The 24,691-nt window shown below is 42.0% G+C and overlaps 1 protein-coding gene across 1 annotated transcript in view; it reads right to left on the bottom strand.

Moving 5' to 3' along the window:
- ABCB9 (ATP binding cassette subfamily B member 9) overlaps positions 1–24,691 on the bottom strand; it is a 713,793-nt gene that overhangs the window by 648,760 nt on the left and 40,342 nt on the right. The window lies entirely within an intron of this gene.

A 24,691-nucleotide genomic window follows, 5' to 3' on the forward strand; every position in this document is an offset into this window, starting at 1 on the left:
CTACTGCTGCTGCTCAATGCTAGTAGACTATGACCCAGGATAACCATGCCATATACCCTGTTGCTGCTGCTCAATGCTAGCAGTCTATGACACAGGATAACCACACCACACACCCCACTGCTGCTGCTCAATGCTAGCCTATGACCCAGGATAACCATACCACATACCCTGCTGCGGCTCAACGCTAGTGGTCCATGACCCAGGACAACCACACCACATACCCTAATGTGGCTGCTCAACGCTAGCAGTCTGTGACCCAGGATAACCATACCCCATACTCTACTGCTGCTGCTCAATGCTAGCAGTCTATGACCCAGGATACCCATACCACATACCCTGCTACTGTTGCTCAACCCTAGCGGTCTCCGACAAAGGATACCCATACCACATACCCTACTGCTGCTGCCCAATGTTATCAGTCTATGACCTAGGATACCCAGACCACATACCCTGCTGCTGCTGCGGCTCAACTCTAGCAGTCTATGACCCAGGACAATCATACAACATACCCTACTGTTGCTGCTACATGCTAGCAGTCCATGACCCAGGATAACCATATCACATACCCTACTGTTGCTGCTCAATGCTAGCAGTCTTTGACCCAGGATAACCATACCACATACCCTACTGTTGCTGCTTAACCATAGCAGTCTATGACCCAGGATAACCATACCACATACCCTACTGCTGCTGCTCAGTGCTAGCAGTCTATGACCCAGGATAACCATACCACATACCCTACTGCTGCTGCTCAGTGCTAGCAGTCTATGACCCAGGATAACCATACCAGATTATCTGCTGCTGCTCAACCCTAGCAGTCTCTGACCCAAGATTCCCATACCACATACCCTACTGCTGCTGCTCAATGCTGGCAGTCTATGACCCAGGATAACCATACCACATACCCTACTGCTGCTGCTCAACGCTAGCAGTCTATGACCCAGAATACCCATACCGTATACCCTACTGCTGCTGCTCAATGCTAGCAGTCTATGACCCAGGATACCCATACCACATATCCTACAGCTGCTGCTCAATGCTAGCAGTCTATGACCCAGGATACCCATGCCACATATCTGCTGCTGCTGCTCAATGCTAGCAGTCTATGAATCAGGATAACCATACCACATACCCTACTGCTGCTGCTCAATGCTAGCAGTCTGTGACCCAGGATAAAAATACAAATAACCTGCTGCTGCTGCTTAACCCTAGCAGTCTATGACCCAGGATACCCATACCATATACCCTACTGCTACTCAATGCTAGCCATCTATGACACAGGATACCCACACCACATACCCTACTGCTGCTGCACAATGCTAGCAGTCTATGACCCAGGATAGCCATAACACATACCCTACTGCTGCTGCTCAATGCTAGCAGTCTATGACCCAGGATAACCATATCACATACCCTGCTTCTGCTCAATGCTAGCAGTCTATGACCCAGAATACCCACACCACATACCCTACAGCTGCTGCTAAATGCTAGCAGTCTATGACCCAGGATACCCATACCACATACCCTACTGCTGCTGCTCAGTGCTAGCAGTCTATGACCCAGGGTACCCACAGCACATACCCTACTGCTGCTGCACAATGCTAGCAGTCTATGGCCCAGGATAGCCATACCACATACCCTACTGCTGCTGCTCAACGCTAGCAGTCTATGACCCAGAATAACCATGCCACATATTCTGCTGCTTCTGCTCAATGCTAGCAGTATATGACCCAGGATAACCATACCACATACCCTGCTGCTGCTGCTCAACACTAGCAGTCTAGGACTAAGGATAACCATACTACATACTCTGCTGCTGCTGCTGATGCTAGCAGTCTATGACCCAGGATACCCATACCACATACCCTGCTACTGCTCAAAGCTAGCAGTCTATGACCCAGGATAACCATACCACATACCCTACTGCTGCTGCTCAACGCTAGCAGTATATGACCCAGGATAACCATACCACATACCCTGCTACTGCTCAACACTAGCAGTCTATGACCCAGGATAACCATACCACATACCCTGCTACTGCCCAACGCTAGCAGTCTATGACCCAGGATACCCATACCATATACCCTAGTGTTGCTGCTCAATGCTAGCAGTCTATGACCCAGGATACCCGTCCACATACCCATCTGCTGCTGCTCAACACTAGCATTCTATGACCCAGGATACCCATACCACATACCCTGCTGCTGCTACTCATTGCTACCAGTCTAAGACCCCAAGATACCCATACCACATACCCTACTGCTGCTGCTTAACACTAGCATTCTATAACCCAGGATACCCATACCATATACCCTATTGCTGCTGCTCAATACTAGCATTCTATGACCCAAGATAACCACACCAGTTGGCCTGCTGCTGCAGCGCAAAGGTAGCAGTTTATTACCCAGGATAACCATACCACATACCCTAGTACTGCTGCTCAACTCTAGCAGTCTATGATCCAAGATACCCACACCACATACCCTACTGCTGCTGCTCAATGCCAGCAGTCTATGACCCAAGATACACACACCACAAACCCTTCTGCTGCTGCTCAACGCTAGCAGTCTATGACAAAGGATAACCATAGCACATACCCTACTGCTGCTGCTCAATGCTAGCAGTCTATGACCCAGGGTACCCACACCACATACCCTACTGCTACTGCACAATGCTAGCAGTCTATGACCTAGGATAGCCATACCAAATACCCTCCTGCTGCTGCACAATGCTAGCAGTCTATGGCCCAGGATAGCCATACCACATACCCTACTGCTGCTGCTCAATGCTAGCAGTCTATCACCCAGGATAACTATACCACATACACTGCTGCTGCTCAACGCTAGCAGTCTATGACCCAGGATAACCATACCATGTATCCTAGTGTTGCTGCTCAATGCCAGCAGTCTATGACTAAAGATACACACACCACATACCCTTCTGCTGCTGCTCAACGCTAGCAGTCAATGACCCAGGATAACCATACCACATACTCTGCTGCTGCTGCTCAACACTAGCAGTCTATGATCAGGACAACCATACCACATACCCTGCTGCTGCTCACCGCTAGCAGTCTATGACCCAGGATAACCATACCACATACCCTGCTGCTGCTGCTCAACACTAGCAGTCTAGGACTCAGGATAACCATACCACATACTCTGCAGCTGCTGCACAATGCTAGCAGTCTATGACCCAGGATACCCATACCACATACTCTGCTACTGCTCAGTGCTAGCAGTCTATGACCCAGGATAACCATACCACATACCCTGCTACTGCTCAACGCTAGCAGTCTATGACCCAGGATACCCATACCATATACCCTACTGCTGCTGCTCAATGCTAGCAGTCTATGACCCAGGATACCCGTCCACATACCCATCTGCTGCTGCTCAACACTAGCATTCAATGACCCAGGATACCCATACCACATACCCTGCTGCTGCTATCGCTACCAGTCTAAGACCCCAAGATACCCATACCACATGCCTTACTGCTGCTGCTTAACACTAGCATTCTATGACCTAGGATACCCATACTACATACCCTACTGCTGCTGCTCAACACTAGCATTCTATGACCCAAGATAACCACACCAGTTGGCCTGCTGCTGCAGCTCAACGGTAGCAGTTTATTACCCAGGATAACCATACCACATACCCTAGTGCTGCTGCTCAACTCTAGCAGTATATGATCCAAGATACCCATACCACATACCCTACTGCTGATGCTCAATGCCAGCAGTCTATGACCCAAGATATACACACCACAAATCCTTCTGCTGCTGCTCAACGCTAGCAGTCTATGACAAAGGATAACCATAGCACATACCCTACTGCTGCTGCTCAACGCTAGCAGTCTATGACCAGGATAACCATACCACATACCCTACTGCTGCTGCTCAATGCTAGCAGTCTATGACCCAGGACAATCATACTACATACCCTACTGCTGCTGCTCAATGCCAGCAGTCTATGACCCAAGATACACACACCACAAATCCTTCTGCTGCTGCTCAATGCTAGCAGTCTATGACAAAGGATAACCATAGCACATACCCTACTGCTGCTGCTCAACGCTAGCAGTCTATGACCAGGATAACCATACCACATACCCTACTGCTGCTGCACAATGCTAGCAGTCTCTGACCGAGGATAACCATACCACATACCCTGCTGTTGCTGCTCAAAACTAGCAGTCTAGGACCCAGGATAACCATACTACATACCCTACTGCTGCTGCTCAATGCTAGCAGTCTATGACCCAGGATACCCATACCATATACCCTACTGATGCTGTTCAATGTTAGCAGTCTATGACCTAGGATAACCATACTACATACCCTGCTGCTGCTGCTCAACGCTAGCAGTCTATGACCCAGGATAACCATAACACATACCCTACTGCTGCTGCACAATGCTAGCAGTCTATGACCCAGGATACCCTTACCACATACCCTACTGCTGCTGCTCAATGCTAGCAGTCTATGACCCAGGATAACCATACCACATACGCTACTGCTGCTGCTCAATACTAGCAGTCTATGACCCAGGATAACCATAACACATACCCTACTGCTGCTGCTCAATGCTAGCAGTCTATGACCCAGGATAACCATATCACATACCCTGCTTCTGCTCAATGCTAGCAGTCTATGACCCAGAATACCCACACCACATACCCTACAGCTGCTGCTAAATGCTAGCAGTCTATGACCCAGGATACCCATACCACATACCCTACTGCTGCTGCTCAGTGCTAGCAGTCTATGACCCAGGGTACCCACAGCACATACCCTACTGCTGCTGCACAATGCTAGCAGTCTATGGCCCAGGATAGCCATACCACATACCCTACTGCTGCTGCTCAACGCTAGCAGTCTATGACCCAGAATAACCATGCCACATATTCTGCTGCTTCTGCTCAATGCTAGCAGTATATGACCCAGGATAACCATACCACATACCCTGCTGCTGCTGCTCAACACTAGCAGTCTAGGACTAAGGATAACCATACTACATACTCTGCTGCTGCTGCACAATGCTAGCAGTCTATGACCCAGGATACCCATACCACATACCCTGCTACTGCTCAAAGCTAGCAGTCTATGACCCAGGATAACCATGCCACATACCCTACTGCTGCTGCTCAACGCTAGCAGTATATGACCCAGGATAACCATACCACATACCCTGCTACTGCTCAACACTAGCAGTCTATGACCCAGGATAACCATACCACATACCCTGCTACTGCCCAACGCTAGCAGTCTATGACCCAGGATACCCATACCATATACCCTAGTGTTGCTGCTCAATGCTAGCAGTCTATGACCCAGGATACCCGTCCACATACCCATCTGCTGCTGCTCAACACTAGCATTCTATGACCCAGGATACCCATACCACATGCCCTGCTGCTGCTACTCATTGCTACCAGTCTAAGACCCCAAGATACCCATACCACATACCCTACTGCTGCTGCTTAACACTAGCATTCTATAACCCAGGATACCCATACCATATACCCTATTGCTGCTGCTCAATACTAGCATTCTATGACCCAAGATAACCACACCAGTTGGCCTGCTGCTGCAGCGCAAAGGTAGCAGTTTATTACCCAGGATAACCATACCACATACCCTAGTACTGCTGCTCAACTCTAGCAGTCTGTGATCCAAGATACCCACACCACATACCCTACTGCTGCTGCTCAATGCCAGCAGTCTATGACCCAAGATACACACACCACAAACCCTTCTGCTGCTGCTCAACGCTAGCAGTCTATGACAAAGGATAACCATAGCACATACCCTACTGCTGCTGCTCAATGCTAGCAGTCTATGACCCAGGGTACCCACACCACATACCCTACTGCTACTGCACAATGCTAGCAGTCTATGACCTAGGATAGCCATACCAAATACCCTACTGCTGCTGCACAATGCTAGCAGTCTATGGCCCAGGATAGCCATACCACATACCCTACTGCTGCTGCTCAATGCTAGCAGTCTATCACCCAGGATAACTATACCACATACACTGCTGCTGCTCAACGCTAGCAGTCTATGACCCAGGATAACCATACCATGTATCCTAGTGTTGCTGCTCAATGCCAGCAGTCTATGACTAAAGATACACACACCACATACCCTTCTGCTGCTGCTCAACGCTAGCAGTCAATGACCCAGGATAACCATACCACATACTCTGCTGCTGCTGCTCTACACTAGCAGTCTATGATCAGGACAACCATACCACATACCCTGCTGCTGCTCACCGCTAGCAGTCTATGACCCAGGATAACCATACCACATACCCTGCTGCTGCTGCTCAACACTAGCAGTCTAGGACTCAGGATAACCATACCACATACTCTGCAGCTGCTGCACAATGCTAGCAGTCTATGACCCAGGATACCCATACCACATACTCTGCTACTGCTCAGTGCTAGCAGTCTATGACCCAGGATAACCATACCACATACCCTGCTACTGCTCAACGCTAGCAGTCTATGACCCAGGATACCCATACCATATACCCTACTGCTGCTGCTCAATGCTAGCAGTCTATGACCCAGGATACCCGTCCACATACCCATCTGCTGCTGCTCAACACTAGCATTCAATGACCCAGGATACCCATACCACATACCCTGCTGCTGCTCATCGCTACCAGTCTAAGACCCCAAGATACCCATACCACATGCCTTACTGCTGCTGCTTAACACTAGCATTCTATGACCTAGGATACCCATACTACATACCCTACTGCTGCTGCTCAACACTAGCATTCTATGACCCAAGATAACCACACCAGTTGGCCTGCTGCTGCAGCTCAACGGTAGCAGTTTATTACCCAGGATAACCATACCACATACCCTAGTGCTGCTGCTCAACTCTAGCAGTATATGATCCAAGATACCCATACCACATACCCTACTGCTGATGCTCAATGCCAGCAGTCTATGACCCAAGATATACACACCACAAATCCTTCTGCTGCTGCTCAACGCTAGCAGTCTATGACAAAGGATAACCATAGCACATACCCTACTGCTGCTGCTCAACGCTAGCAGTCTATGACCAGGATAACCATACCACATACCCTACTGCTGCTGCTCAATGCTAGCAGTCTATGACCCAGGACAATCATACTACATACCCTACTGCTGCTGCTCAATGCCAGCAGTCTATGACCCAAGATACACACCACAAATCCTTCTGCTGCTGCTCAATGCTAGCAGTCTATGACAAAGGATAACCATAGCACATACCCTACTGCTGCTGCTCAACGCTAGCAGTCTATGACCAGGATAACCATACCACATACCCTACTGCTGCTGCACAACGCTAGCAGTCTCTGACCGAGGATAACCATACCACATACCCTGCTGTTGCTGCTCAAAACTAGCAGTCTAGGACCCAGGATAACCATACTACATACCCTACTGCTGCTGCTCAATGCTAGCAGTCTATGACCCAGGATACCCATACCATATACCCTACTGATGCTGTTCAATGTTAGCAGTCTATGACCTAGGATAACCATACTACATACCCTGCTGCTGCTGCTGCTCAACGCTAGCAGTCTATGACCCAGGATAACCATAACACATACCCTACTGCTGCTGCACAATGCTAGCAGTCTATGACCCAGGATACCCTTACCACATACCCTACTGCTGCTGCTCAATGCTAGCAGTCTATGACCCAGGATAACCATACCACATACGCTACTGCTGCTGCTCAATACTAGCAGTCTATGACCCAGGATAACCACACCACATACCTTACTGCTGCTACTCAACACAAGCAGTCTATGACCCAGGATAACCATTCCACATACCCTACAGCTGCTGCTCAATGCTAGCAGTCTATGACCCAGGATAACCATACCACATACCCTACTGCTGCTGCTCAAAGCTAACAGTCTATGACCCAGGATACCCACACCACATACCCTGCTACTGCTGCTCAATGTTAGCAGTCTATGACCCAGGATAACCATACCACATACCCTACAGCTACTGCTCAATGCTCGCAGTCTATGACCCAGGATAACCATACCACATACTCTGCTGCTGCACAATACTAGCAGTCTGTGACCCAGGATAACGATACCACATACCCTGCTGCTGCTGCTCAATGGTAGCAGTCTATGACTCAGGATAACCATACCACATACTCTACTGCTGCTGCTCAATGCTAGCAGCCTATGACCCAGGATACCCATACCACATACCCTGCTGCTGCTGCTCAATGTTACCAGTCTATGACCCAGGATAACCACACCACATTTATTTATTTTGTTTATTTATTTTATATTTGTTAACTGGAATGTCTGACTGAGCCGAAAAGTCCCTTTTTCAGCAGAGGCCCAGGGAGAAAAGCTCCACAAAGAAAAATTACAGACACATTTAGTTATTTAGACATGATCAGTATACACACAAATTACAAGAGACATGTTTTTACAGTGGTATGCGGCACATAAACAGTTACGGTGGATAGAACAAACAAAAAATATTAATTTTAATAATAAAGGTAATTAATAGATTTGTGGTGTACAGCTGAAATTTGGAAGATAGGTAATATACATACATAGTACACAGGTACAGTACATACATTGTAGATTACCCAGTGTTTGTGAGTAAGATTGAAAACTATTATCAACTGCTCTAAATTTAGTATGTATATGTTATCTACTTTCACTAACCTGGGGAGCAATCATGGTACTGTCAACTTTGCTTGAGATGTTGCCTGATGAGGTTTTTAAAGGAGGCTTTGGATGATGTATTTTGTATGCTAGTGGGGACAGAGTTCCATTTTTTAGCCACTGAACTACTATATAGTGTATCTCCAAAGCTATTGTAGCTGTTGGTGACTTCTAGTAGTAGTTTGCTTGATGATCTAAGAAGCCTTTTGGCTGAGTGATGTTGTACTAGGTTTTTGAGGGCAGGACACATACTGGGGAGGTAATAGATAGAATGACAGAGGCAGAGCTGATTGTAGGTTAGGAGGTTGGGCAGTTCAAGCCAGTGGAGCTGTCTCAAAGCAGTACAGTGAGGAGTTCTATATGAGCAATTTGCAGCAAAGTGGGCAATTCTGTTATAGCAGGCTTCCATTTTGCTTAGTTCAGTTTTGTTCAGATTAGTCAGAATGGGAGATGCATAGAGTAGGGTGGATAGAAGTTGGGAGTGAGCAATGGCTGATCTTGTTTTGTTGATAAGAAATGGTTTGATACGGTAGAGTGACCCCAGTTTGGCATGTACTTTTTTAATAGTTAAGTTGAGATGACTATCAAATTTTAGGAGGGAGTTTATGGTTATTCCCAATAGCTTAGCCTATGCCACTGGAGCAATTGGAGTAGCATTTGTGGAGTAGATAGTGAATTGACTGTTAGTGTTTTTGTCAGAACTGGTTATAATCATACGCTGAGTTTTCTTTGGCTAGAGAATAAGTTGGGCTTTGGTAAGGTAGTTTTCAAAGTCAGAGAATGCTAGTTGAGTTGTTTGTAGGAGGGTGGGAATGTTTTGTGCAGCACAGATTAAGGTAGTGTCATCTGCATACTGAATTATAGATGCAAGCTGTGTGGAGTTCAAACCTAGCATTCTATGACCCAGGATAACCATACCACATACGCTACTGCTGCTGCTCAATGCTAGCAGTCTATGACCCAGAATAACCACACCACATACCCTACAGCTGCTGCTCAACACTAGCAGTCTATGACCCAGGATAACCATACTACATACCCTGCAGCTGCTGCTCAACGCTAGCAGTCTATGACCCAGGACAACCATACCACATACCCTATTGTAGCTGCTCAATGCTAGCAGTCTATGACCCAGGAAAACCATACCACATACCCTGCTGCTGCTGCTCAATGCTAGCAGTCTATGTCACAAGAAACCCACACCACATACCCTACTGCTGCTGCTCAATGCTGGCAGTCTATCACACAGGATACCCATACCACATACTCTGCTGCTGCTGCTCAATGCCAGCAGTCTATGGTCCACGAAAATCATACCACAAACCCAACTGCTGCTGCAAAACTCTAGCAGTCTATGACCCAGGGTAACCACACCACATACCCTACTGCTGCTGCTGAACCCTTGCAGTCTATGACCTAGGATAGCCATACCACATACCCTACTGTTACTGCTCAATGCTAGCAGTATATAAGGCAGGATAACCATACCACATACCCTACTGCTGCTGCTCAACGCTAGCAGTCTATGACCCAGGATACCCATACCATATACCCTACTGCTGCTGCTCAATGCTAGCAGTCTATGACCCAGGATAACCATACCACATACCCTGCTGCTGCTGCTCAATGGTAGCAGTCTATGACCCAGGATACGCATACCACATACCCTACTGCTGCTGCTCAGTGCAAGCAGTCTATGACCCAGGATAACCATTCCACATACCCTACTGTTGCTGCTCAATGCTAGCAGTCTATGGCCCAGGATAAACATACCACATACCCTGTTGCTGCTCAACTCTAGCAGTCTATGACCCAGGATTACCATACCACATACCCTACTGCTGCTGCTCAACGCTAGCAGTCTAAGACCCAGGATAACCATACCACATAAACTGCTGCTGTGGCTCAATGCTAGCAGTCTATGACTAAGCATAACCACAGCACATAACCTACTGCTGCTGCTCAATGCTAGCAGTCCATGACCCAGGATACCCATACCACATACCCTGCTTCTGTTCAATGCTAGCAGTCTATGACCCAGGATACCCATACCATATACCCTACTGTTGCTGCTCAACGCTAGCAGTCTATGACCCAGAATACCCATACCATATACCCTACTGCTGCTGCTCAACGCTAGCAGTCTATGACCCAGGATAACCATACCAAATACCGTGCTGCTGCTTAACGCTAGCAGTCTATGACCCAGGATACCCATACCAAATACCATCCTGCTGCTGCTCAACCCTAGCAGTCTCTGACCCAAGATACCCGTACCACATACCCTACTGCTGCTGCTCAACCCTAGCAGTCTCTGACCCAAGATACCCATACCACATACCCTACTGCTGCTGTTCAATGCTGACAGTCTATGACCCAGGATAACCAAACCACATACCCTACTGCTGCTGCTCAACACTAGCAGTCTAGGACCCAGGGTAACCATACCACATACCCTGCTGTGGCTGCTCAACACTAGCAGTCTATAACCCAGGATAGCCATACCACCTACCTTGCTGCTGCTTCTCAACACTAGCAGTCTAGGACCCAGGATAACCATACCACATACCCTGCTGCAGCTGCTCAACACTAGCAGTCAATGACCCAGGATAGCCATACCACATAGCCTACTGCTGATGCTCAACGCTAGCTGTCTATGACCCAGGATAACCATACCAAATACCCTGTTGCTGCTTAACGCTAGCAGTCTATGACCCAGGATACCCATACCACATACCCTCCTGCTGCTGCTCAACCCTAGCAGTCTCTGACCCAAGATACCCATACCACATACACTACTATTGCTGCTGAATGCTGGCAGTCAATGACCCAGGATAACCATGCCACATACCCTGCTGCTATTGCTCAAGACCAGCAGTCTAGGACCCAGGATAACCATACCACATACCCTGCTGCTGCTGCTGCTCAACACTAGCAGTCTATGACCCAGGATAACCATACCACATACCATGCTGTTGCTGCTCAATGCTAGCAGTCTATGACTCAGGATAACTATACCACATACTCTGCTGCTGCTGCACAATGCTAGCAGTCTAGGACCCAGGATAACCATACTACATACCCTACTGCTGGTGGTCAACACTAGCAGTCTAGGACCCAGGATAACCATACCACATACCCTATTGTAGCTGCTCGATGCTAGCAGTCTATGACCCAGGATAACCATACCACATACCCTGCTGCTGCTGCTCAATGCTAGCAGTCTATGTCGCAAGAAACCCATACCACATACCCTACTGCTGCTGCTCAACGCTGGCAGTCTATCACACAGGATACCCATACCACATACTCTGCTGCTGCTGCTCAACGCCAGCAGTCTATGGTCCACGATAATCATACCACAAACCCAACTGCTGCTGCTCAACTCTAGCAGTCTATGACCCAGGGTAACCACACCACATACCCTACTGCTGCTGCTGAACCCTTGCAGTCTATGACCTAGGATAGCCATACCACATACCCTACTGTTGCTGCTCAATGCTAGCAGTATATAACCCAGGATAACCATACCACATACCCTACTGCTGCTGCTCAACGCTAGCAGTCTATGACCCAGGATACCCATACCATATACCCTACTGCTGCTGCTCAATGCCAGCAGTCTATGACCCAGGATAACCATACCACATGCCCTGCTGCTGCTGCTCAATGGTAGCAGTCTATGACCCAGGATATGCATACCACATACCCTACTGCTGCTGATCAATGCAAGCAGTCTATGACCCAGGATAACCATTCCACATACCCTACTGCTGCTGCTCAATGCTAGCAGTCTATGACCCAGGATAAACATACCACATACCCTGCTGCTGCTCAACGCTAGCAGTCTATGACCCAGGATTAGCATACCACATACCCTACTGCTGCTGCTCTACGCTAGCAGTCTAAGACCCAGGATAACCATACCACATACCCTGCTGCTGTGGCTCAATGCTAGCAGTCTATGACTAAGCATAACCACAGCACATAACCTACTGCTGCTGCTCAACGCTAGAGGTCTATGACCCAGGATAACCATACCAAATACCGTGCTGCTGCTTAATGCTAGCAGTCTATGACCCAGGATACTCATACCAAATACCATCCTGCTGCTGCTCAACCCTAGCAGTCTCTGACCCAAGATACCCATACCACATACCCTGCTGCTGCTGCTCAATGGTAGCAGTCTATGACCCAGGATACGCATACCACATACCCTACTGCTGCTGCTCAACGCTAGCAGTCTATGACCCAGAATACCCATACTGCATGCCCTCCTGCTGCTGCTCAACCCTAGCAGTCTCTGACCCAAGATACACATATTACATACCCTACTGCTGCTACTCAATGCTAGCAGTCTATGGCCCAGGATAACCACACCACATACCCTGCTGCTGCTGCTCAACACCAGCAGTCTATGGCCCATGATAATCATACCACATACCCTGCTACTGCTCAACACTAGCAGTCTATGACCCAGGATAACCATACCACATACCCTGCTACTGCCCAACGCTAGCAGTCTATGACCCAGGATACCCATACCATATACCCTACTGCTGATGCTCAATGCTAGCAGTCTATGACCCAGGATACCCATACCATATACCCAACTGCTGCTGCTCAATTCTAGCAGTCTATGACCCAGGATAACCATACCACATACCCTACTGCTGCTGCTGAACCCTTGCAGTCTATGACCTAGGATAGCCATACCACACACCCTGCTGCTGCTGCTCAATGCTAGCAGTCTATGACCCAGGATTACCATACCACATACCCTACTGTTGCTGCTCAACACTAGCATTCTATGACTCAGGATACTCATACCACATACCCTCCTGCTGCTGCTCAACCCTAGCAGTCTCTGACCCAAGATACCCATATGACATACCCTGCTGCTTCTGCTCAATGCTAGCAGTCTATGACCCAGAATAACCATACCACATACCCTGCTGCTACTGCTCAATGCTGGCAGTCTATGACCCAGGATAACCATACAACATACCTTGCTGCTTCTGCTCAATGCTGGCAGTCTATGACCCAGGATAACCATACCACATACCCTGCTTCTGCTCAATGCTAGTAGTCTATGACCCAGGATACCCACACCACATACCCTACAGCTGCTACTCAATGCTAACAGTCTATGACCCAGGATACCAATACCACATACCCTACTGCTGCTGCTCAACGCTAGCAGTCTATGACCCAGGATTACCATACCACATACCCTACTGTTGCTACTCACTGCTAGCAGTCTATGACCCAGGTTAACCATATCACATACTTGGGAATTAACCCCTACATTACCAGATGGGCTCACTGACAGGACATATACTGTCAAAGTGGGTGAATTCATCTCTAGCAAAGACCATTCACCAGTTGGGTACCACAGAGTTCTGTGCTGGGCCCCTTACTGTTCGAAATTTATTTTTCAGAAGTCCAGGCAAACTTGGATGGGCCTGTGGCTGACCAGTTTGCTGACAATTGCAAATTGGGAGCAATCATTGAGTCCCTGAACAATGTTAATATACTGCAGACAGGATTAATGCAGACAAATGATTGGTGCCAAAGCCACAGATTAAAGCTAAATGCAAACAAATGTGTTACTATTCCCTTTGTGAAAGCTGACATCTTTGCTAATTACATTATAGACAGCCACCCCCAAGTGTAGACTCAGTGGTACATGATCTGGGTACTCATGTTAATCGCAATCTGAACTTTGACCACCATGTATCCACAGTAGTAAGGAAATCCTTCTATGTGGCACATCTTATAAGTAAAGGCATCACATCTAGATCTAAGGATGTTATAATTCCATTATATTCAGCTCTCATCAGACCAATAATTCATTATAATGTTCCCTTTTGCATGTACCTCACCAAACACCTGCAACAGTTGAAGAGACCACAGAAGTTTCTCATGAAGAAATTATAGGTACACAAAACAAGTCTTACTCAGAAAGACTGAAAGCCCTATCACTGTATTCTGTCTCTTACAGGTTGCTGTGGAGTGACCTGTGCCTGGCTTGCAGAGCAGTCTCTGACCCAGCCCTAATGAAAATGCTACACATTCATAAATCAAACTGCAAGAGGGTCACTCGCTCCATGGAACTTAACCTAGCCCCTGACATGAACAGCTGGAGAGATAGATACATCTCCCAGAGACTGTCACTTCTCTGTAACAAGCTTCCAATTCATGTGAAACAGAGCCTCTCCCTGACCTTCTTCAAACACAACCTAGATCAATGGATGAGTGACTGCAAATTCACATCTGGGGTGGTGCCCATGTCCCTCCTGGACAGAGAATGTCGGTATTAACTACCACAGACCCTTACTTCTGTGAACTTCACTCACCTAAACATCAAAAATTGGGGCAACTCGAGATAAATATGGCTAAGCTTGTAAGGGCTCTAGGGCCATTAGCCTAGTAACCTCCTATGAAACAAAGAACCTATAAAACTGAACCATCCAGGTAGTCAGTTGAAGTTGATTGATATTTGGGGGTATTAAACTTTTATCTTGTGTGAGTACATCTAGTCTATGAGGAAGCTTGTAGTAATGGTCCCTGGATATTTCCATAAGAAAGGAGAAACAATGTTTGGTCCAAAAGGGGGTCACTCCAATGAATGTTGGGGTATCGTTTTGCATCTTCAGAGGAAGGAGTGGAGGCACACAGAGGCACATTCCCTTCCAAGGAAATGAAAATGGATCTATTTGTCGTACTTGGTTACAAGGAGACCTGGAACAAAACTTGCTTAGTTGTCTGTTTTGAAAGGAGATAAACAAACCTTTTTTGAGATATTCTCCACAACTGAATTAATTCCTGGAAGACCCCCTTGTTTAATTTCCATTTGTAAGGGTCATCCTGGTCTTAGCTTGTTTGGCGTCTGACAGTATGTTTTTCTCTAACACAATGAAAAATTCTTTGAGAATTAAGGAATGCTAAAGAGCTAACTCACAAGCCCTCACTGCCAGCCTAAATACAGAATATGACTTTGTACCTCCTTGCTTGTTTATATACCACATGAATGTGGTATTGTCTCTAATCACTTGAAGACATCCTGGGCACCAAAGGTGATGGAGAGACTTCAAGGCATGAATCACAGCTAACACCTCTCTTAAGTTAATGTGTTTTGGCCTGTATGTAGAATTCCACAGGCCTTGCACTTTTACTCCTCTAGAAACTGCTCCCTAAAAAAGAGCTGACATCTGTGACGACAGATTGGTTTGGGGTCTGAAGAGAGAAGGAAAGGGAAATTCTGAGTTTGTTGAATTTTTTAACTTCACAACTACACTTCTCTTTTTTATAAAGCCTTGGGATTTATATTCCAGAGGATGTTAATGCTGGGGTCATCTGTGTTTTTTTTAGAAACCGTTGCATCTTTCTCATGTGTAGTTTGGCTAGGACTATCATGAGAATCATAGACGTCATGAACCCTAGGATCTTGAGAACTTCTTTTGCAGAAGTTTTTGACTAACTGGAGAAGATCAGGAAAAAGTTCCAGATAAAGATCCACCTTGTCTTGTTTATAAAAAAGGCCTTTTGAAGAGAAGAATCTATAAGGCATGCCAGAAATGCAATCCAGTGAGACAGACTCAAGAAAGGTTTTGCAGGGACTTCAAAGATGGCTGCACACTGATCTGTGGCTTAATTTCAGCTCTCCCAATGTGAAAAAAAGAAACTTGAGAGACAGACCCCAGTAACTCAGCCAATTTTAGTAAATGAATTTATTGGTTAGTAGGTTCACTGCCTGGATGAGTGCAAAAAAGAAACTTAGTGACCCTGAAAGAAGATCATCAAGAAAAGGTGAAGAGAAAACACTGACTGTGAATAATCATGCAGTTGTTCAGAAAAATGCAGTTCAAGCTCCAGCTTTCGTATAAGAGATGGCTTCCAGTAATCTAGAGGAAAAAGTAAATTAAATGTGCTCAGAGCTGATTATAATAAATGAAACATTGAAGGAGTGTATCAACTCAAATAAAAAGGTTGGAAAAAAGGAAGAATATTTAAACAGCTATTCAGATGAACTGAAAAAAATGCAAAAATCAGAGGTCTGAATGAAGAAAAGGCAGCTTCAGTATGAGAGTTCTCAAGAAGAGCCTTTCAAAAAAATGATACAGTTATAGAGCAAAGCATGCAGAGAAAACCTGAGATTTTCTGCTGTACAAGAGAAACTGGAAGGAGCAGTCTGTATTCATTTTATGAAAGCACAAATAATCATCTGGACTGGTATTCCACAAGATTTGTTAATTGTGCGTATGCTGCAAACCTAGCCATGAGAAAGCAGCCAAAAGGGGTGTGGCCAAGATGCCAAGCAGCTAACAGCTCAGAATTTTAGCTCTGCCTATTTCTTATTATTCTGACAGGAAATTCTATATTTTTTTCAAAGAAAACTACTCAAATACATCTTAGGAGATACAGTATTATCTTTCCTTTTGTTAAAATAATTAAGTTGGGTGCATATTTCGAACAATATATATCTTCATATACACATTGGGAGATAACTGATGTTTGAAACACATTGTTTATGCTGATGTGCTTATAAAGTCACAGAGTTTGGCATAAAAGTGACTTCCTTTTGGATACTGAAATGCTTAGCCTGGAAATAAGTCATATAGCTTATGCAGTTTTTGTCACCACTCGGTGAGCCTCCTCTCCTTTACTGTGTAGCTGTATAATAGAGGTGAAGTTGCATTTTTATATAACGGTCATTTCCTTGTTACATTCCAGATTGGGAGAGAAGGTCTCGCCCAGTTTCTGCCAAAGGCAAAATATTACATCACAGTATTGTGTTTGGGGTCATTGTTGTCCTGGAGGTGTTTTGAGTTTTCAGCTCATAACTGATTATATTATTGGGACTTTTCCATTGACATGAATGTACAAATATAAGGCAGGCTGATGTTTTGAAGCTAGGTGGGAAATGTAATATATGCCTTTCTGGTTAAAAATAGAGCAATAAAAATATAGGGATGGTATAAAAACTGCAGCAACAGGGGTATTTGTATTTCACCAATATGCAACAATTAAAGGTTGTCTCTAAGGAGTTTCTCAGGGCTGATTTTGAAGCCAGTTTTGTCTGGAATTTTTATGATGCATTTCCCACTGTTTGGTAAATTCTATATAAACAAGTTTGCCAGGGAAATAAAAGTAAGCAGTATTGTTAGCAGCACGCAAGATCAAAGGTTTCTACTGAAATCTTTTGACCATCTTTTTCATTAGCCCTTTTTTTAATTGATATGCTGTTTAATGTTAAAAAATACACTATTCTCATTAATGGAAAATGAAAATTATTATGAACACCCTTATGTTCTAGATGAATGGATGATAGCTGAACTTAGACTTAAGGGGTAATATAAATATATGAAAGATCTGGGAACAGATGTAGATTCTAATCTCCAGTTTAATGAACATCTGATTAATGCCAAAAGGATTTGTTATAGTGCATTTAATAATATTAGACAAGGTTTTGGGAGGAGGTAACTTGGTGTTTTGATACCACTATGTAAGGCTGCAGTCATGCTATCAATAGAATAATCTGGCCCCCTTTTGGGTATATTATAAGGTAAAGTTAAGGAGACTAGAGTACATGCAGAAATCTTTCTCAAGTTTAATTAGGGGCATAATAGAGTGTTCACATAAAAAGAGACATATTATTTTAAGGCACTTAGAACATGTATTCTACAAATTTCATATTATTTTTCCTTCACACATCATATACTATATTGTAGTGCAGTTGAAGTGGAACATCAGAAGCATAAAGGCAGCTAACCAAATATGGTTAAAGTACAACTAACCATAATTTTGGATGTACACATGTTAATAGTAAAAGTTTATGTTAGATTTATTTCTCAGACTTTCACATTATGCTTCATTTTAGAGTAGTTAAATGCATATCTCATTTAAATAGATTTCAATGTGGTTAGAAAACACATAACTTTAAGTTTACATTAGACTGGGTTAATATACTTTTACAAATATATTGTTGATACTTGCATTCTACATACAAGGGGGATGCTGAAAATAATGTATTTGGAGTGTGAGATGCGTGTTTTGGTATATAGAAATTCATTTCAAAAGTTGATAGTCAAAATGTTTGTTTTATCCATGATAAAGTATTCTAGAGGATATTTCAAGTTACTATATATATAACATTTATTACAGATGTTCTAACTATATCTTACTTACATGTTAGCTTATAAGTGTCTATCACTTAATGTCAGTGGCATAAATAATATTATAAAAAGGGCCAGTTTGCTTAAGATCATTAAAATGCAGAAAGCACATATAATCTTTCTGCAAGAGGCTCACTTATTGAAAAATATTTAGCTACATTCTCCTTTAATGGTTATACAGTCCTCACTGACTCCTGCTACAAAAATAAAAGAAGTACTCTTATACTGTGGAAAAATTTCCCTAATATGCCTAAAATTCTAAGTACCTTTTCAGATAAAGACAGAATGTTGTGTTTGGTGGTACTAGAAATTAATAATAAATGTTATACTTTGCTTAATTCCTATTGGATACCTGGATTGGGAACTAGATTTGTGAATAAATATCTTGATACTATCGCATTGCACACTAGGGGCAAAATTATTTTAGCTGGAGATTTTAATTGTTTATTAGCAGACAGGGATACTTCCAGAGTTAATAAATTTAAAATAACACAATCCAAACAAACTGAATAATTTTATTTCTTCAGTGAATCTTGGAGATATATATGATCTAAAATTGGCAAGCTCACTTAATTACATTCATTATTCCTTCAGATTTGGAACCCAAATCGACATAGCTAAGGTCTTCATTTCAAATAGCTCTTACTTCAAAATACACAAAGTTTTAATGCCATTTCCACTTTCTGATCATAATGCCCTTACTTTTAATCTCAGTGTGAGAAATCATGATTTAATATTTTGGCAGAGGATCCTGACTTATATAATAAAAATTAAAGGGTTTAAAGAATGGATTTTAAATGAAATAAACACATTTGTGGAGATTAATAACAATGCCGAGGTAATAGACACCATATTATGGAATGCTTTAAAAGCTTATCTATACGGTAGACTAATGAATTGGTATCTTTTAAAAAGAAAAGAATGGGATAGGGAATTATTAGATTTGCAAACTAAAATAAATAAATTAAAATCAAAATAAAATCAAAACCCAATGACAAGGCCGTACATACAGAATTATCAAACTTTACTAAAGTTACAGTCCTATTCTGTAATTCCTAAACATATGCACAAGTTGGCTATTAGAACCAAACAAATCAATAATTTAAACCATATCAATGAAATTAAGTACACAGTTAATAATATACAACAAAAAAACAGGCTAAAATAGTGGGAAGTATACTTGCTGTGTTCAATTCAAGTCAGTCACAAAAGGTAACCAAATGTTCCAGAAAAAGAAACGAAGCTGTAACCTACAAACCGCTTTACTTTGCGAACTCTTAATCCAATAAAAAAGAGTCAAAATCACCATAGAGTGTTCATTCGAACCTACTCATTCACTGGGCAATAGCTTGTAGAAAAAACACGCAGCCAGCATGTAAAAATAAATCCAAGCGTCCAGTAGAAACCACGTTTATTAAAATAATTAGAACACAGGGCTAGCGCTTTCAACGAATCTTCTGTTTTTTTGTTGTATTTTATAAGTCTTATTTATTATCAGGCGAACAGAGTGTAATGAGCATTATTCTTTGTTTTTAAACACAGTTAATAATGCCACGAAAAAATAACTGATTTAAAAGGTATATTAGAAGCTTTATAAATCGATTAATAATAGAATTCCCTCTTTAGAGAATAATACTACAATTGATAAATTTCTCCAAAACAACATCACTTATAAGTTATCAAAACAACAAAATAAGTTACTAGATAAACCAGTATCATTAATGGAATTGAAGGACCAAATTAAAAATGTAAAAAATAACAAAGCTCCAGGTTTAGATGGAATAATCCCACAAATTTATAAAATCTTTCCGGATTCAACACTTAAAATCCTGTTAAATGCATTTTCTATGGTTAAACATGAGTTGAAGGTCCCCCCTTTCTTGGAAATATTCTGTGATTCCCCCTATTTTAAAACAAGGCAACAATTTGCAATCATGTTCATCTTATAGACCTATCTCTTTACTAAATATTGATTATAAAATCTTTATGTCTATTCTGGCTAAGACATTAAATAATATATTGCCCAGTTTAATAGACTACAATCAAACAGGTTTCATATTACATAGAAAAGTCCAAGATAATGTTATTAAATTATTATCCCTGAATGATATTGCAAATAAGACCAAAAAGCAACTGACTATTATTAGTTTAGATATTGATAAAGCCTTTGACACTATTAGCTGGTTTTATCTGCTCAAAATTGTTAAAGGCTATAATTTTCCCCAGATTTTGCTAACTTAATACTAAAATTATACAATGATTCTCAAGCATAAGTTAAAATTGGGTCATGTTTATCATCATCATTTAAAATTTTAAAAGGCTTGAAACAAGGTTGCCCGCTGTCGCCATTATTGTTTGCTCTGCCAATAGAACCTTTCACTACTTATATAAGAAATATTAATATAAAAGGATTTTCTTTAAACAGTGAATACTGCCCAAAAATCTAGTTGTTTGCAGACGATATTCCTTTAACAAGTGGAGATATAGATTCTTCTTTATACTATATCATAGAATCAATCATTTTTTTTTGGAAAAAATCTCAGGTCTAAAATTTAATCAAAGCAAAACTGAAACACTTAATTAATAAGAAATTTAATATAAATATGCAAAATTATAAAAACTTTAATTGGGGAAAATAAAACAATACAATACTTAGGAATTAGTATAAAATCCACCAGGTAAGAGACTGTTCTTTTAAATTATACCAATCTATTAAACACAGTCACTAATTTAACTAACTGGAATAAAATGTTTTTCACCATGGAAGATAGACTCATATTGATAAAAATGGTTATTTTACCAAAAATGTTATTCTACATGCAATCCCTAATTTTAATCCACACCCAAAAAAAATTCTTCAAGTAAATAATCGCCCTATTACTTAAGTTTCTTGGGTTTCCTCAAAAACCAAGGATAGCTTATAATTGGCATGTAAGAGGTTGGGATATCAATGGAATTGGATTTCCTAACAATGAATTGTATTCAAAATCTGCTATTATTAACATAATACTACACTGGCAAACCTCTACCTATGCTTCAAGCTGGAAATAGTTACCTGAAATCCATATAATTATTAGGGTAGTTTTGAAACACAAATAAACTCCTCATTAGGCATTAGTAAAGTGTACTGGGTACTATGTGACTACTGCATATATAATAATAAATGTAATCATTTCACCTACGGTATGAATCAAATCGTCCGTACCTTTAAAAGTATAATAGAAAGTAATTACAGTGTTAAACAATTATTTTTTCTTATATTTCCCATTGCTTACACTCCAGACTGTTTAGTCTTTCAATATTAGCAAAATGTTAAATCTCAAAGACAATAATTTAAAATTTTGGTATCACTTTCTGGAAAATAATAAAATTCAATCAGCAAATTTTCTTTTAACTAGATATAGTGTTAAACAAGTCAACTGTCTATCCTTACAATCTTTACAACAATTCATTGGATGGAAAGTGAGAATATCAATAAATTCAGAAACAAACTCCATACCAAGATTGTTACAACTCTTTATGTGCAGCAACTTGATGGACATTGAACTTAAATTGCACATCTCTCCTACATACAAAATCCTACATCATGAATTTTTATCTTTTGATTTAGCCTTTTGGGATTATTCTACAAAGGTTAATAAAGAACTCCTATCAGCAGATAATAGGAAACAGTTATTAAAGCCTGTGAATATCACCATATCTCCTCTTTACTGAAAGTTGTTTACTTGGAAATTTCTTCATAGACTTTTTTACTCCTTATAAAATTGCTATTATTTCTAAGCGCAATGAAATGAAATGTTGGAGATGTGGTGAAATTTTGGAGGCTAACTGAGTTTGTATGTTTATTGAGTGTAAAGTTCTTTTGCAATTTTGGAATAATTTTAGATATTTTGTAAGGGTTTTGTGGTCAGATAATTGTCAAATTACTGATACCTTGCTATTATTTAATGTTCCTATTCCAAATGCAATCCCTAAACATCAGCTACCTCTTCTTTGGTCAATTCTGGCCATTGCTAGAAAAATAATAACACTGAATTGGAAGAATAAGTAAGAACTCTTATTTACTGATTTCATAAGATTAACTAAGTGTATATGTAAAAAAGAAATGCAAACCATTCTTATCTCAACATCGAATATAGCTCATAAAAGGTTAGCCTGGCAGAAACTGCAAGTTTTATTAGAAAAATATTAATGGTGTTTATAATTCATACTGAATTTAGTCATGGATGACTGTATATAGTTGTAAATAGTTGATTATTTTGTTTTCTTCATGTTTTAATTGCTTTGATTGTTAATTTCTGGCTGTAAAATCAAATACAAATTTGTTGAAAAAAAAAAAAAGAAAGCAGCCAAGACCTGTATTAGTAAAAATACAACAATGCCAGCAGAAAGAGCTGATTCTGGCAAAACTGTGGCAGAAGAGCAAAGTATTAAAAATTGGAGACAGTGGAATGTTTGTGGAAAATGATTATTCACAGTACACTAGACAGAAGAGAAGCAAAATTAATCAAGCAATCAGGGAATGTAGAGAGGCAGGTGTGAGATTCAAGCTGCTCTATCCAGCTATCTTTAGAACATTTTTTTCTCGAGGATCAAAGTCATTTCTGATGCATAACAGGCTTAGGAGGAATTACGTCTCATTCATCTAGTAATAAAGCTCACAGGGAGACTTTACCAGTGAAACTTTTTCCAATGTTCCAAAGGAAAATGCTTGACAGAAAAGGCATAGGAGTTGACTAGAATTGAGAGTAAATTTGGACTTGAACCAGAGTCTGGGTTTGGGAGATGGAAATGAACAGGAAAAGACTGCTAACAATGAAATAAGTGAATACATTTTTTTTTATTTATTTAACATTTGTTAACTGGGAAAGTCCAACTTGGAACAAAAATAATTTTCAGTGGAGGCCCAAGGAGAAATGCTCCAGATGCATGTCTTTGTAACATGGGAGGAAATTGGAGCAAATAAAGACAATATAAGTACCAGTCCAACTCAGCTGCAGGTAAAGTCCATATAACTTTAATAAAAATAAGACATAATTAAGTTTTATGAACTTTACCTGGAGCTGTGTCGGACTGGTACTTATATTGTCTCTATTTGGTCCCTTTTGAAAGTACCATTCCTTATTCTCTCTTTGACTATTGTGTTTTTTTAGGAAACTGGAGCACCTGGAGGAAACCCACATGAATGAAGGGAGGACATGCAGACTCTGCACAGAAGGCACCCCATCCGAGAATCAAACTGACGATCCTCTTGCTGTGATTTGACAACACTACCGCTGCACCACTGCACCATCCAGAGACTATAAAGCATCAGTCACATTTGTGAAATGTGGTTTTACAAGAAAAATTGGAAAGTTTGAACTTTTGTTGAATTTGTTAATCTTGTGGAGGAGTGAAAAGTGTATATCCCACTTCATGCCACTAATGTCTGGAAGGACACTAACAGGAAAGGGAAAAAAGTAACTGAAAATAAAACAATTTTAGTTCTTAGCAGTATTTGTATAAACATTTCATGCTATAAATTGCATGTTATATATTAAAGCATTTCCAGTTACACATAGAAGACAGATTGTTATATTACAGTTGTATTAAGAAAGAAAACAACATTTATTGTACATGAGTTTCCTCAGGACCACAAGGCAATCAAAAAGCAGTCAGACAAATAACATTTCTGATTCAAGGACAATGTGGAGCATAGAAAAAATATCATACAAAGTTTTTAGTTGAGAAGTAATTAGACAAATACGAGAATTAGTATCAGTCAGGATTAGAGCAGGGGCAGAGCCATTGGTTTTT

Source organism: Protopterus annectens, chromosome 4.part0 (assembly GCF_019279795.1).
Source record: "Protopterus annectens isolate FY-2018-M chromosome 4.part0, PAN1.0, whole genome shotgun sequence".
NCBI classification, from domain to species: domain Eukaryota; kingdom Metazoa; phylum Chordata; order Ceratodontiformes; family Protopteridae; genus Protopterus; species Protopterus annectens.